The 15572-nt window shown below is 40.3% G+C and overlaps 1 protein-coding gene across 2 annotated transcripts in view; it reads left to right on the forward strand.

The window, feature by feature from the left end:
• Window positions 1-10451: 10451 nt before the first annotated feature.
• Slx4ip (SLX4 interacting protein) overlaps window positions 10452-15572 on the forward strand; it is a 175587-nt gene continuing 170466 nt past the window's right edge. Inside the window, exons 1-2 of one of the 2 annotated variants that reach the window (XM_052724668.1) lie at window positions 10452-10601; window positions 11567-11727. The gene's annotated coding sequence lies outside the window, so the exon portion shown is untranslated. The remainder of the gene's footprint in view (window positions 10602-11566; window positions 11728-15572) is intronic. The other variant, XM_052724666.1, reaches the window with a different exon arrangement.

Below are 15572 nucleotides of genomic sequence, written 5' to 3' on the forward strand. Positions count from 1 at the left end.
TCTAACATATGCAAAGCACTAGTTTCAACCCTTAGCACTGCCCCAAACCAAGATAGACTCACAATTAATACTGGTGAGTGTTTATATGTAGTTGGAGGAGGGTTCAGTTTCTACCTTTTGTTTTATAATGTTTGAAATTTTCTACAAAATAAAAAAGTACCAATGGACTGACAGAGAACTTTTCTTCATGAGCTTTGCTTATTTAGAATTAGTGTTTAGTGTACTCTGAACTTGGCTTTAGCTTCTACCTATCCAAAGCCAATTGAAATACTTAATTCTCTTTGCTTATCTGGCAGTGTTGGCTTCAATTTCATTTGGTTTCTCTTACTTTTTTGGAGATAATGTTATATTATCATGTAGTGCTGGGTGGTTTTGAACTTGCAATCCTCCTGCCTTAGTCTCCTAAATCCTGGGATTACAGGTGTGGACCACCACACCCAGCCCTCTAAAATCATCTATTGCTCATCGACATCTAAAATCTCTTACTATGTTCATCTAATAGTTTAGGAAATTCTTTCTTTTTCAGTTTTAGTACTTATTTTTGAGCAAGGAAGTTTTTTCTCTTCAAGTCTGACTATACATGGCCTCTCAACTTATGAGAAAAAAACTAAAGTTCTACACGCACACCCTATAATGGTCTTACAGAGTCTGAAAGGACTGATCTATAAACATCAAGCATCTAATACATCTAACTCCCTTTTCCTACCCAGGAAAAGTCTTTCTGCCTAGGAGCGGGTCAAGGGGACTTGCTGCTCTTTTCAGAGGACCCAAGTTCAGTACCCAGTACCCAAGTTGGTGGCTCAAAAAACTCCAGTTCCAGGGTTCTGTTACCTTAGGCCTTTGCGGGCACTCACACACAAGCGGTACGCATGTACACATGTGCACACAGACACAAACTCTCACACACACATAAATCCTTTTAAATACATTTAGATTTTATAACACAAAGACTATCCCTAAGGCTATTATTTTAAGTTAAGTTTCTAATATTTTGTTGTTATTCAACTTTTTATGCCAAAAAATTAACTAATATTTTAAATCATGCTTTATTTTCCTCCTTATGAACATTTAAAAATAAAATCTTGATTTGAAATAAATTTTTGTTGCTATTGTTGAGGTAGGGTCTCACTATGCAGCTAGGCTGCCCTCAACTCCTGATCCCCCTGCCTCAGAATCCAGAGTGCTGAGATTATAGGTAGCAATGATCAGCTCTTTTTGTTGTTATTGTTGTTGTTTTTCAAGAAAGGGTTTCTCTGTGTGTAGACCTGGCTGTCCTGGAACTTGCTTTGTAGACCAGGCTGGCCTTGAACTCACAGGGATCCACCTGCCTCTGCCTCCCAAGTGCTGGGACTAAAGGTGAGCACTAACATGCCTGGCACAATGATCAGTTTTATAGCAAGCTAGGACATCAGTCGTCTTTAAACGAGTAAAGCTGCCCTGAGGTTCTCCTAAAACCACTGACCTTATGCCAGAATTTATAGCACATTTCTCAACTCAAGGTGAAAAAAGCCATATTAGAAAAAAATGTGCTGACATGATGGCTCATATCAATACTTACATTTGGGAGGCTGAGACAGGAGGAGTCCTCTAAGTTTCAGACCCAGCTGCAGTTTGAGTGAGACAATTACAGAGTCGTAATTCTCTTCATGGAACCCTTGGGGCCAGTGAGTTTCATACTTTAGAATTTCTTGGACTGTGTAATTATGCAATGAAGAAGATAGTGCATACCACAATCAACACAGCACTCATAAGGAAAGGCATTTCTGCAGAGAATCTAAAGTTTAGGATTAAGTGGAAGAAATACTTCCAATTGCCTCATGTCAGATAAAATCAAGTTTTGCTGCTAAAGGAGTTTAACATGTGTTTTGCTTTCTAAAAATTCAGATTTTGAATTATGGATAGAGGATTATAGACCTGAACTATATAATCATATCCTCTTGAATTCAGTCATTTCTACTCATAGAAATAATTTTGAAACTGTAAATATAGCTATTTTTGTCTTAAAAATAATGAGTGTTTTGGGTATATCTTAACAAAAATAAATTTTTAATTTAGGTTTTTTTTTTTCTTGCCAGAGTGCTATAAAAAATTAAGTTCCCATTACTGGAAAATAACAAATGGCTGACCAGATTTAATGAAACTTACCTGAAAAGTGCAAGCCTGCTACTTCTCCTAGGTCTGGCTCTTCGGTTGACTTGCAAGTGCCAGACTATCTGGTTCAGTGGTATCGTCCTTAGGAATTTGGAAGACAGGGCTGCTTTTGATTCCGTGCCACCCCAAATGTATGAACCCAATTAAAGGTACCATAACAATCAGAACTTTGTATTCTCTCCAGAGGTTCTGAAAGTTCATAGTCTGTTGATATCAGTACACCTAAGGAAAAAAAATTACATTTAAAGGAAAAAAATTTAAATTAAACCAACCTCTAAACATAAACGGTCTCAAATCATGCCTACCAACACAAACAGTATAGCACACTTTAATAACGTTCACTTACAGGCTAGAGATGGCTCAGTAGTTAAGAGTACTTGCCGCTCTTCTAGCGTGCCTGGGTTTAGTTCCCAGTACCTACAAAGCAGCTCACAACCACCTGTAACTCCAATTCGAGGGGATCCAACATCCAGGTCTCTGCTGGCATTGGGCACACATGCAGTACAGACATCCAATGAAAGCAACCTCTAATACACACAGTAAAAAAAGCTGACTATGAAGCAATTTCTCGAAAGTTAAGAATGAGCTCCTGCTTGGGAGCACTGGCCTAGAATTTCCAGAATGTGATGAAAATGAACTCCTCAGAGTGTTCTGAGCCTGTCACAGATTCCAGAGGTTGACAATGGTCTCGTGCTACTTGCCCTAAATCAGAGCACAGGTGTCTGTATCATTCATTCAGTTAGATTAGTTATGTTTACTTTAGCTTGTTCTTCCTACAGAACAGCAAAGCTGAATGAACAGATATACCTCTACCTTGTTACAAAACATGGGTAATTACACCTAAGGGCCACAAAAGGAAAACAGTGAAATACATACTTCAGACCACAACTATTTTTAAAATTTATTTCATTTCTATCTATGATGGCAACTACTCCTTCTTCATTTTTACATAAGAGATTTTAGCTCTTGAATTTCCCAGTAACTTTCATCAGGTTTTCTGCAATTGTTACATCCCCAGCTGAAAGAAGATTTCTTGGTGGCAGAAATGACATTAAGGTGGAGGGAGAAAAAAATCCCAAACACTTGGGTTCTAGATATCAGATTACCCTGTTCCTGTAACAGTGTCAATTAAAATAATTGTTTGGTTATTTTCCCCTAACAATTTGAATACAGGTTTTATTATTTTTGGTTTTATTTTTTTTAAAACAGGAGATTCATAGTTTGCCTCTGAGGTTTCTTGGGCGCCATCTGCTGGTGCTTTAGGCACAGTGTAAGGAGTTCATTCTGCTTTTTAAAATATATGAGAAACAACACTTGCACAAAATGCAACACAGTCATGAAGAGAACATCAGCTAGGATATTAGAATTAATTGATCCAGATCTCATGTTTAGGATGGTTGATATTTACTATAACTTCATGCCTTTAATGAAAATGTTGATGTTGGATATTTATGAATTCATTATTTCTGAATTCCAAACACTGCCTTGAATAGTTCTTTTAAAAATTTAGTCATTGTAAAAACAGTTCATGTTATTTTCAATTTAAATAGCCTTTCAAGCTTGGTCCTCAGTATAGACACCAGGTACAACTAGAAAAAAGGCTAGAAGAAAGGATTCTGAAAGTTTTCATCATAAAGAATTGACTTTTAAAGAGATAGTTATGTTTAACCTGATTTAATCATTATACAACATATACGTTATCAAAACACATGACACCTTATATGTACAGTTTTTAAAAAAATGAATGCATATCGTGTTCATGCCTAACCTGCCCAGCATGATAAAGAGAACGATGGTTTGCCTTTTCTGCACATTTTCTAGACATATCTCCTAAAATGGCACCCATTTTGTTAGACTTTTCTAGTCTTATAAATACAGACACACACTAAATCAACAAACTTCAACTCCCGATGAACCCATGGTTTAAAACTGACTCCTGTTCTACAGTTTCCACTCTGTACCATCTTACTTTACCTTTCAAAGATAGCTCAATCAACATCTAAGTCAGGAAATTTATCAGTTGTCAGTAAATGTTAAAAATCAATACATTATGAGAATTTTATGGTCTTTGCTATTCTTCAGCATTACTGTTAGTTCAGTGTATTTATGATTAAAAGCAAATAATACTGAAACCCTTACAAGACTTGTATGAGGGTGTCATTAACTGTGGAGTCCAAAATACAATTGATTAGTGGTTGAAAATATGCCAGTAGGTTTTTAAACCTACTGGCAGTCGAGATTCATCTGAAAAGATACAGTGGTTTGGAGATGTCTCAGAGGTCTCCCATGGCCTTTCACTGGTTTTCCTGATTATTATCTGATATTATGTTTGAGTTATAATTATCTTGATTATCATCTGGCATTAGTACTGGTGGGGGAGAGGGACTGGAAATCATGCAGATTGTTCTAGATAAATATCCAGTTGCTTGGCTCTCAGAGTGACAGCAGAGATTTTTAACTGACCCTAATCTGCTCTAAATTTTCAAAGGGCCAATTTCTACCCTTCACCATTTTTGAGATTTTCATTTTATTCTACCTTTGTTTTTGCAAATAACCTAATAGCTAGAGAATGGTAGTTATGGGATATTAATACTCTCAATTTCTTGTCCACACTGTAAAAATGTACTCATCCCAGCTCTTAACCTTCCCTACTGTCTAAAATAAGGAAGCAGTTACCTATGGTCCAGTTTCATTTGCCATCACACTGTCAGTTCTAACACCATTGACCCCTCTCTTCTATCTTCAACCTCCCACTTTTGAAGGTCATCTTCCTCTGCATGCTGTGATCAATTTTCTCCACCGAAAAGAACCAAGGCCTATCATCTCAGGATTAGGAATTACAGAATTATTGAGGAGACAGCATTCTTCAAGGTCATCCGTCCTTCGGCAAAACAGTTAATAGCCTGGGCTACATGAAACTATCTCAAAAAGAATCACAACAAACAAAAACAAACCAATCTGAGTCAACAGCAACAACACAATCCTCTTTCCTTTCTGGACTGCTGTTATTTACACCTGGATTTTGTTTGGGGGTGGGTGGTGGAAAAAGGTGGATATGGAGGGAAGGATGGCTCAGTAGCTAAGAGCTCTTGAAAAGGACGGAATTTGGTACCCAGCACCCTTACCAGGTGGCTCCTAAGTACCTGTATGTGACTCTAGTTCCAGGGGGACTGGACACCTTCAGACCTCGGAGGGCACCTGCACTCACTGCACATATCCCAACACAGACACAAACATGTATACACAATTAAAAACAAAATACGATTAAAAATATCTTAGACTAAGCTGGTTAACTCGGAGATCTGGATATAATGTATTCTGCCCTTTCCCTCACTCTTCAAGTCAGCTGCCACATCTTGCCATTACATATGCCCCCCCCCCAAAAAAAAAAGCATAGTTCAGACACTTATGACCTCTAAATGACTTTCTTCTTTTGTGGCCTCATCATCTTTAGCATGAGTCATTCACCTGGGAACTTAGCAGAAATGTAAATTCTCAGGCTGCCCTGACCACTAAAGCGGAAACTCTAGGGCATTGTCCAGAAACACTGACTACAATGAAGTCCTAAAGGACTACAGGAAGCCCTAAAGCTGAAGTTTGAGAGCTACTGTTTGTGTGACCTCCAACAGCCTCTGTACTCCTAACTTACAGAGAGGAATGGGAAGTCATGTTTGTTTGCCTGGAAGATACAGTGACATTTTTGACAGCAGAGTGAAAGTTTAATCTTAGAATAGCATTCAAAGGCCATCAAGATTTAGTTTCTACTGACCAGTTTTCAGAGACTAGGGTAAATCAGGTTAATAAGAATACATCCTAAGGCAGTGACTTAAGGGACTGAGCTGTGGATTCCTACTGCCTGGGCTTCAAATGCTACTTGAACCCTATCTGTAACTGAACTGCCTTAGTTGAGCCACTTACTCTCCCGGTCACTGGCAAAAGAGTAATAATGGCTTCCACATCAAAATCTGCTGTGCAATGAACATACCGGAAGCACTGGACTCAGTGACTATTAGTAGTATCACTTGGTCATCTGAAAAGGCAGGATGTTTTTCCTTTTTTTGTTGTTTTTGTTTTGAGACAGGGTCACATGTAACCCCAGGCTGGCCTCCAATTCAGTATGCTAGACAAAAAATAAAAATATTCAGATTCTCAAGAAACAGGCTTTGTGTTTTCGGGGGCACATGCTTGGGGTGTGTGTGTCTATAGTCAGAATACAAGATGTTACAAGATAGCTAACAGTCAGGTGTATAAGCCAGGCAAGTTGTGGAAATAAGAAAACTTCTAAGGCACAGAAAAGCAGCAAACACCGAGTAGAGGTCACGTACGCTTCTCTGATGACAGTTAATAAAGTTATAGTTACCAAGTGATTAGATTTGAAAGTTCTGATACCTGATCTGCACTTTCAGAAATGTTGGACAAGAACAAAAGCTTTGAGCAAACATGAGAATCAACTTTAACCCCCACCACAAACTAGTTACCATCTTGGGGAAATTGGTTCCTGCCTCAATCTCATAGACTATCACATTATAAAAATTATACATATTTAGAACACTATAGTGTGAGCATGGGTAAGTGCTCAATGCATGGCAGCTGTTACTGGGACAGATGCATGATCTCTAACACATAAAAGCAGACCCCTCCAGAAACTCCTGCTTGAGCAATGTGATTACACTGCTAATCTCTTGGTTATAATTTACAAAATTAGGAAAACACTGTATTGATCCAAATGTCTCTAGTGCTCAGGTCAATTTTCACTTAAGGTATGTGTGGAGTTACTTTTATTCAAATCCTCACTAACTGTCCACACATCCTGGCAATCTTATTAGATTAGGAAAACCACCAAGGTGAATAAGGAATGGAGTTTGTCCTCTGAGCCAAGAACAAATTTAGAAGGTGGTGATCTCTATAATCCAGGACTGAACACTGTAGAGGAGTCAAAACAAAAGAACTAAGTCAAGTCTGCAGCAGCCTTTCTTTTGCGCCACCAATCAGCTCCCAAATCATGACACGGAGACTTATTAATTATGAATGCTCTGCCTTAACTTATGCTTGTCCCACTAGCTCTTATAACTTCTAAATTAACCTGTTTCTCTTCTACATTTTGCTTTGGGTCTTTTTACCTTTCATTCTGTGTGTCCTACTCCGAGTCTGGCTGGTGGCTGTCTAGCTGGCCCCAGGCTTCTCCTTCTCCCTTGTTCTCTCCTCTCTTCTCTTCTTTCCTCTTACTTAATTCTCTCTGCCTGCCAGCCCCACCTATCCCTCTACTGCCTAGCTATTAGCCATTCAGCTTTTTATTGGACCAATCAGGTGCCTTAGGCAGGCAAGGTAAAATATCTTTACATAATTAAACAAATGCAGCATAAACAAATGTAACACATCTTTGCCTAGTTAAAAAATGCAACACAACTTTACATAAAGTAATATTCTGCAACATAAACAAATGTAACACATCTTTACATAGTTAAAGTAATAGTCTACAACAAGTGTACTCATTTTTCAAAACCATACTTCTTTATTTCCTCTGAATTAATCCCAATGTTTTTTAGTCAATATTCACAATTAGTTAACAGCCACGTACCACAGAGAACGTGGCAGCCACTTGTTGTGTTCCTCTACTTAATTCTCACTGTAGAACAGAGATTAGAGAATCTTGCTCTCTTACTCCTCACAGGGTGGCTCGTTACGATAGGTGAGCAGGGGCAACTTTGTGTTTCATAGTAGAGGATAATTTTGTATTCTGTATTCCATAATCTCCAAATACGTTATTAACAGCTTATCACATACAAACCAGTAACCAACAATAACCCATAACCTTCAGATCATCTCACATACAAACTGTGGTTGTTTGTTTGGAGTTAATTCTCCAAGCCAGGTGGTGCCTGGAGGAGTACAGGGCGGGGTGGATGGATATCAATAGACACCAACTACGCTCTGCTCCATGCAGTGCCTGGGTCTAGATGTCCAGACAACTAGGTGATAAGAGATCTAAAAATCTCAGAAACTGGAGGACCATCTGACCAGAGAGAGGGTCAAGACTGAGCTCTAGAATGACAACTGCCTTTGTGCTCATTTTAAGTAGTTTAGGCCGTTTATTTCCCCAGGGAGTCAATGCCCTGCTGTCTCAAGTTGCCAGCAACTCTAAAGTGTACCTTTAAAGATCCAATTTCTGGCCGGGCGGTGGTGGCGCACAGCTTTAATAGCAGCACTCTGGAGGCAGAGGTGGGAGAATCTCTGAGTTTGAGGCCAGCCTGGTCTACAGACAGCCAGGGCTACACAGAGAAACTCTGTCTCAAAAAACCCAAAGAAAACAAAAAAGATTCAACTTCTGGTTCTTGTAGTCTTATGGGCCTGGCATTTCATTCACAATTCTTGAACTTCAGCTCTTCTTTCGGGTGTCCCTTATCCACAGAGCCTTGCTCTGAGCACTCAATCTAGAACTTGGCTTTCCTCTCTTCATTATTTTCTAGGACTTATTACTAGACTACAAGTTCCAGGCGGGAAGAACCCTGATGCCAGTCTAGATCATTGATGTATGAAATAGTGTTACACACACACTACGTGACGAGAAAGCAGATAAAAAATAAACAAACAACTTTTTCCCCTGGAAACATAAAAAAAAAAAAAAATGATCCAGGAATATGAACATGATCTCAGGGACTCCCCTCATGTCAGATGTCCTTGGATCTCCACTATACAATCAAAAGCCCGAGTGCTGTTTCTGCTTTCTCAAAGTTGGCACGACCATGCTGCCAGAAGCTCTATGCTCCAGTTTCGCGTTTCGAGGGAAGCCCCCACGACTCGACAGTCCCCAGTGCACTGGCACCCTTCCCCTGAAGGAGTTAGGAGTTCCGGGTTGCAGGTGGAAAGCCACAGTGCAGGTGATCCCAACTATTTCCCAGGGAAACTTCTCCATCTAGTTCACCGCGCAGGTGGCTTTAGGAAGCTTTATTCCAGTTCCACTTGGTACTGGACACTCCTGGCCACCCACACTCACAGGATAGCCACGTTCTGAAACTACTTTCAAAGCCGGCCTTGGGGACTCTCCGGTGGCCAGCTGCCTCCGTATCCCCGCCCCCAAACACCCTTGGCCGAGGCCACCCGCGACCTTCGCGTGTGGGGACGCAGAGGGACCGCAAGCTGGCTTCTCCACTGGCGGCTCGGGCGCTCTCACCTGCCCACCAGCAGCTGCACCTCGCGGCCAGGCCGCCGTCGCCGCCACCGGAGCCCAGAAACCGTGCTAGCACAGCCGACACGCTGCGGAGTCCCGCCACCTTTGCCCAGGGAGGCAGAAAGGCGCATGCGCAGCTCGCGGGCCCCGCCCACTCTCCCGGTATTGGCTTGAAGTTCCGGCTGATGAGAACTGCGGCCGTCACCGAGGTGCATTCTGTCTTTGCAAACTACCGAAACTGAAAACGGTTAAACACCCATCACAACATCAAGAAGGCGGCAGAATTTGCAACCTTCTACTCTCTTGATAGGTACTTCTGGAATGAATGAAGAATTCAGCCTTCTTGGCTGCTTTTCGGTCTCTGACCAATCACAAAGCGCCTCGTTTTGTCACTCAGCGCTCAAGCCCCACCCCTCTCAGGATGCCTAAAACTGTAGAAAGTGGCTCCGCCCTACCGCCCCTCACCGTCCAGAATAAGGTCGGAGCGCGGGCATGCGCAGTCCGAGCAGGACGCCCGGCAGGAAACTTCCGCCCAGTCTTGGTGGGGGGTTAGGCAGAAGTCGAGAGTCCCCAACTCCATGCCAGAACTGATTGTTTAATATCCTTGTTCTTGCCATTTTTTTTTTCTGCTTCAGAGATAAGTCTTTTGCTCTCTCGGACCATCCGAAATACTAGGAAGTTATGTTGAAGCATATTTTAAATTAGCTTTTCTCTGGCATTTGTGAAAGCCATCTTTATTTTTCAACCTATCTTTTAATCTTATCAAAAATACTTTTCACACCTGCCCTAGTAGTTTTGTGGTACCATGGAAACACTACGGGCTTTTCCCCCCCTTGTCCGTCATTACATACTGAATTACAGTGATTCGTTATCTGCCAATCGTATTCATGGCATTCCCGGCCTCTAAACAGTGCGCTTCTGCCGCCATTTTTATTTCGGTCTCTTTATAAAGCTTTGAGATCAGTTAACGGTAGCCATTTTTTGTTTGGGCAGATCCTCTCGGCTATCCCGCTACTTCACCTAGCGTTTCGCCGCCATTTTAGGTTTTGGCACTGGCTTCCAGCCCATGTGAAGCCGGTTACGCCATCTTGTATTTGGGCGGTGGTTGCAATCTCACACGCGCGAGACGACCCTGGGAAAGGGGAAGTGAGCCAAAGCCTCTCTGAGGTTTTGCTTGCCGCCTTTTTGGTCTGAGTTTCCACATCCAGGTACTGGTCCACCAGTGACCCTGGACAGTAACAAAACATAAAAAGCCCGAGCCCACCTCCCGCCTCCAGTATAGGTAAGAGCATGATACTTCTGGCAACCTAGCTGTTCCCTCAGCTGGACTGAACTGTTGGCCCATCTTCTGTACCACTACGTGTGTTTGTTTTGAATTTTGAGACTTTCCACAATCTTTCTCTTAGGTTTTCCTTCTCGCTCCATTATTTTTTGAAAACACTCTGAGATCTGAAAAATTGTTAAACATCAGGGTGCAGGAAGACTGAGATTTAAAATGAAAATAATGTTGAGAGAATTCCTCCCGAATAAAGGAGAGCCAAATGGACGGGACAGCAATTTGTATCAAATTATGGCTGCCTACATCCAGAGGTGTAAATATAGCCCTCAGGGATTATTATTATTATTATTATTATTATTATTATTATTATTATTATTTTCCCTCCAAGACGTGGTTTCTCTGTGTAACAGCTTTGGCTGTCCTGGAACTTGCTTTGGCCTCGATCGAACTCACAGACATCCACTTGCTTCTCCCTCCTGAGTGTTGTAATTACAGGCACCGCCCGGCATTCTCAGAATATTTTAAGATGTGATGTAGGTTGTGTTCATTTGTTCATTCACCCAGTGCCTTTGTTCAATATTTAACTAGCTTTATGCTGTAAAAAAATCAAAGAAAGGTTTAAAACAAAACAAAAAACCACCACTCAACTTTCTTGGGGCTCTCATTCAATTCCCTTGTCATGTACCAAGCTGGAACCAGGAACACAGTGATCTGTGGTTCTTAGCACTGCTGGACCAGCAACTTCACGGGTTCTCACTTCTCCTATTTCTTGGGTGCTGTGTATAACCATAATTGTAAACCAGTTGGCTAATATTCGCGTTTACTATGGCCTTGTTGCTCAGTGTAGTTATCTACCAGCTGGGTCAACATCATCTGGGAGTTTACTTGAATGATTAGAAATTGCATATGGGGACAGTATGATGTTGACTTGGAAACTTTGGGCTGTGACTTACCTCAGCTTTTTGTAGCCCCCCAGGCTTTCTTCTGTGTCTTCCTTTAATGAGAAATCAAAATCAGGAGTTCTTAATCTTGGCTGCCCGTGACAGTCACCTGGGAAGCTTCTAAACCAGACTTCAGACTAGTTCTAGACAGAAATCCAGACTCTGGGAGGAACTGAGATGCTACTAAGGTATTTGATAGCACTGAAAATGACGTATGCTTTTCATGCTGTTATGAGTATGATTGTTTTTTTCCTTTTTTCTGGTTGGCTTTACTTAGGATTTTGAAGACAGTGAGGAATATTAGATTGGGAGTGTGGTGAACCAGCTTCCCAGTAATTGGTTATCTTACCAATCAGCATCCCCATAATTGGTTACCTTACCAATCAGCTTCGCAGTTATTGGTTATTTTGCAGTCTGTTTCCTTTTTCCCCCTCAATGTATTAAGTGAGAAAGAAGAGTGAAAGTCACTTGTTTTAATGAGTCGCACATGAATGTTTCCACTGTGGCTATGTATGGTTTCTGACTGTGAAGGAAGACATTATTACATTTCACTATTGATTGATTGTGGTTTTACATGCTGCATGGTATATTGAGGGTGGTGATCATGTGGGTGGTTAAGCAAATCAGCTCTGAAACTGTCTGGCCTGGCTTTACATCCTGCCTCCTCCACTTACCAGCTCCAAGCTCTGGAATCTAATAGACATTACCTACCCTTGGGCTTTAGTCTTGTAACTTGTAAGGTAGTACTCAGGTGAGAGCTAGATAAGTTAATACCTGAAACATGCTTTTTAGAATTACCTGACATGGGCTGGAGAGAGGGCTCAGCAGTTAAGAGCTATGTGCTCTTCTAACGTTTAGTTCCCAGTGCCTATGTCAAGCAGTTCACTATTGCCTGTAACTCCAGCTTTTTGGGGGATCCAAGGTGTCTGACAGCTACGGGTGTCTACCCTCAGATGAACATACCTTTACACATAATTAAAAATAATAAATTTTTTAAAAGAAGTAAATGGCACATAGTAACAACTATGAAAATATTAACTAGCTGTTTTTATTATATTATAATTAAATCTTTGGATTATTACAGATTTTGTTTACGCCTTCCAATGACTGAAATTCTTTGGCTTTCCACTATGTGCATCTATTTGAAAAAGAGGGTTGTCTAAATACATTATCCCAGGCCAGGAAGATGACTTTTAAAATCAAAAGACCTTCTTTTAAGCATAGGCTTATTGAGATAAACTTGTGGTGCAAATAGCAACATCTATTTAAAGTATACAACATAGTATGCTTTACATGTATACACTGGTGAAACATCATCACAATCAGATAATGAACATATTCATGACCCTCAAAATTTTGGTCTTATTTCTTGGTAATTCCTCTAGCTGCTCTTTTCTAGGCAGTTGCTGACTTATCAGTATAAAGAAATAGGCATTTTCTAGATGGTTATCTCAAAGGAACCTTGTACTACATGTCAAAGGAACCTTGTACTACATGTTTTTATTTGAGGTATGTGTAGTTATTTTGAGTATCATTTTTGCTGTTATATTGATAGCTCATTTCTTTTTTTTTTCTTTCCCTCCATTTTTTTTTTTTTTTTGATTGAAGTTAGGGCTTTATGCTTTATCACAGAGCTATACCCACAGACTCTTCAGCTTGTTTGAATTGCTGACTTCTCAGTGTGTGGCTATATAATTATCTGTATAATTCACTAGTTGATAACCATTGGGATTTTTGTTTTCAGTGTTCTCAATTTCACTTAACTTTGTTCACTAGCTTGTTTAAATTGAAAACAACAACAACAACAACAACAAAAAAAAACCCAGTTATTTAGTGCCTTCTATATACAACGACACCAGAAGAGGACAGTGGTAAAACATTTTGTGTTGTTGTTTTACCTTTCTTTTATATAGTTTTTGTTTGTTTTTGAGACAAGATTTCTCCGTATTAACATACCTTTGCTGTCTTGGAACTAACTCTGTAGACCAGGCTGGTCTCCAACTCACAGAGATACACCTGCCTCTGCCTCCTGAGTGCTGGGATTAAAGGTGTGTGCCACCACCACCTGTGGTGGTATTGTGTTCCCTAAAATATTGTGCACGCTAATAAATTTATCTGGGTTCAGAGACAGAACAGCCACAATATTAAACATAGAGGTTAGGCAGTGGTAGCACACGCCTTTAATCCTAGCATACCAGAGGCAGAAATCCCTCTGGATCTCTGTGAGTTCAAGGCCACATTGGAAACAGCCAGGCATGGTGACTCACCCCTTTAATCCCAGAAAGTGAGCCTTTAATCCCAGGGAGTGATGGCAGAAAGCAGAAAGATATGTAAGGTATGAGGACCAGAAACTAGAAGCTTTTGAATGGTTAAACATTCAGGCTTTCGAGCAGCAGTTCAGCTGAGATCCATTTGGATGAGGACTCAGAGGCTTCCAGTCTGAGCAAACAGGATCAGCTGAGGAACTGGCAAGGTGAGGTAGCAGTGGCATGTTCTGCTTCTCTGATCTTCCAGCATTCACCCCAATAACTGGCCTCGGGTTTGATTTTAGTAATAAGAACTTTTAAGATTCCTGCTACAACCACCCGGCTCTTTTGTATAGTTTATGCCTTAACTTCTTATGAATCAAATATTACATTTTAAAAATGCAAAATGTGGTGCTGGAAATGTAGCTCAGAGGTAGAGTTCTTGCCTAACATGCATGAGGTTCTGGGTCCAACATGAAACTCAGTTTAAAAACAAAATTCAGTTCTCAGGATTGAACCTTTCACTTGCTAGGCAAATGCTCTGTCACTGAGCTATTACTCTAGCTAACCACCCCCCCCCCCCCCTCGACTTCAGTTTTGAAGCAGAGTCTTGCTAAGTTGCCCAGGCTAACTTTTAACTTATAATTCTTCTCTATCAGTCTCTGGAGTAGCTAGGATCACAGGTTTTGCCCACCTGGATTATTTATTTGAAATAATTTTAAATTGTGTGTATACATGTGTGTCTCTGTGTGGGTATGTGTTTGTGAGTGCAGGTACCCCTAGAGCTCAGGAGAGGATGTTGGGTCTCCTGGAGCCAGAGTTACAGATGGTTGTGAGCTGCCCGACATAGGTACTGACATGGGACCTTCTGACGTATGTCCAATGCAAGAGCAACAAAAACTCTTACTCCTGAGCCATCTCTCCAGCCCCAGGATTGTTGTTTCTTAATATATATATTCATTTAATCTGCCTTAAATCTTTAAATGTTACTATGAATATATTACTTTGGGGATTTTGGACAATAATCTGTGTACATTAGAGACCCATGAGATAGCAAAGTAGAGATTTGTAAAGCCAAACCAGAGACATCCCAGAGCTCCCATTTGTCAGGAGATGGAGAATACCACTTATATATTAAGGTTTAGTGTTTCTGTTAGAGAAAAATGGTTTATCATTTGCTTTTAGTAGTACTGATGCATTATGTTAGAACAAGTCAAAGTTTAAAATTGGATTTGATTTATGTTACTGTGGGGGTAATACAAAATACTGCTGTAAAATATCTTAGATATAAAAGTTAATTTATGTAACTGTTTTGATTTATTCGCTAGAAAAGATTGCTGTTTTGTAATTTAAAATATTTTAAATTGGCATGTCATAAAATTAAAATCTTTCTTGGTTCAGTTTTCTGAGTTTTGACTTATGTGGAGTTATGTAACTACCACTGAAATTGGGATATGGACCAGGTCTATAGTCAACCTCTGTCTCTACCCACAAGCTTCCACCCAATTTCTCCAGCTATCCCTTACGTCTCTCTGTCATTCAACCCTTAGCAACCAGTGAAACAATGATATATTCTCCAATGACTGTTTTTGTACCAAAAAGATTAGATATTAAGAATAATGTGTTAATGATAATCAGTATGCCTTTTGTTTGTTTGATATTTGTCTGTGAAGGTGATTGGGAAATAGCAATTATGAGAATGGGTTTTAGGTTATAATGTAAATTACATGATGTCTGCTTGTACGTTCATGGGTATATTTAAGACTAATCATACTAATCATCCACTG

The sequence above is a fragment of the Peromyscus californicus genome, unplaced genomic scaffold, assembly GCF_007827085.1.
Source record: "Peromyscus californicus insignis strain IS unplaced genomic scaffold, ASM782708v3 Scaffold_7__1_contigs__length_154581171, whole genome shotgun sequence".
Lineage (NCBI taxonomy): Eukaryota > Metazoa > Chordata > Mammalia > Rodentia > Cricetidae > Peromyscus > Peromyscus californicus.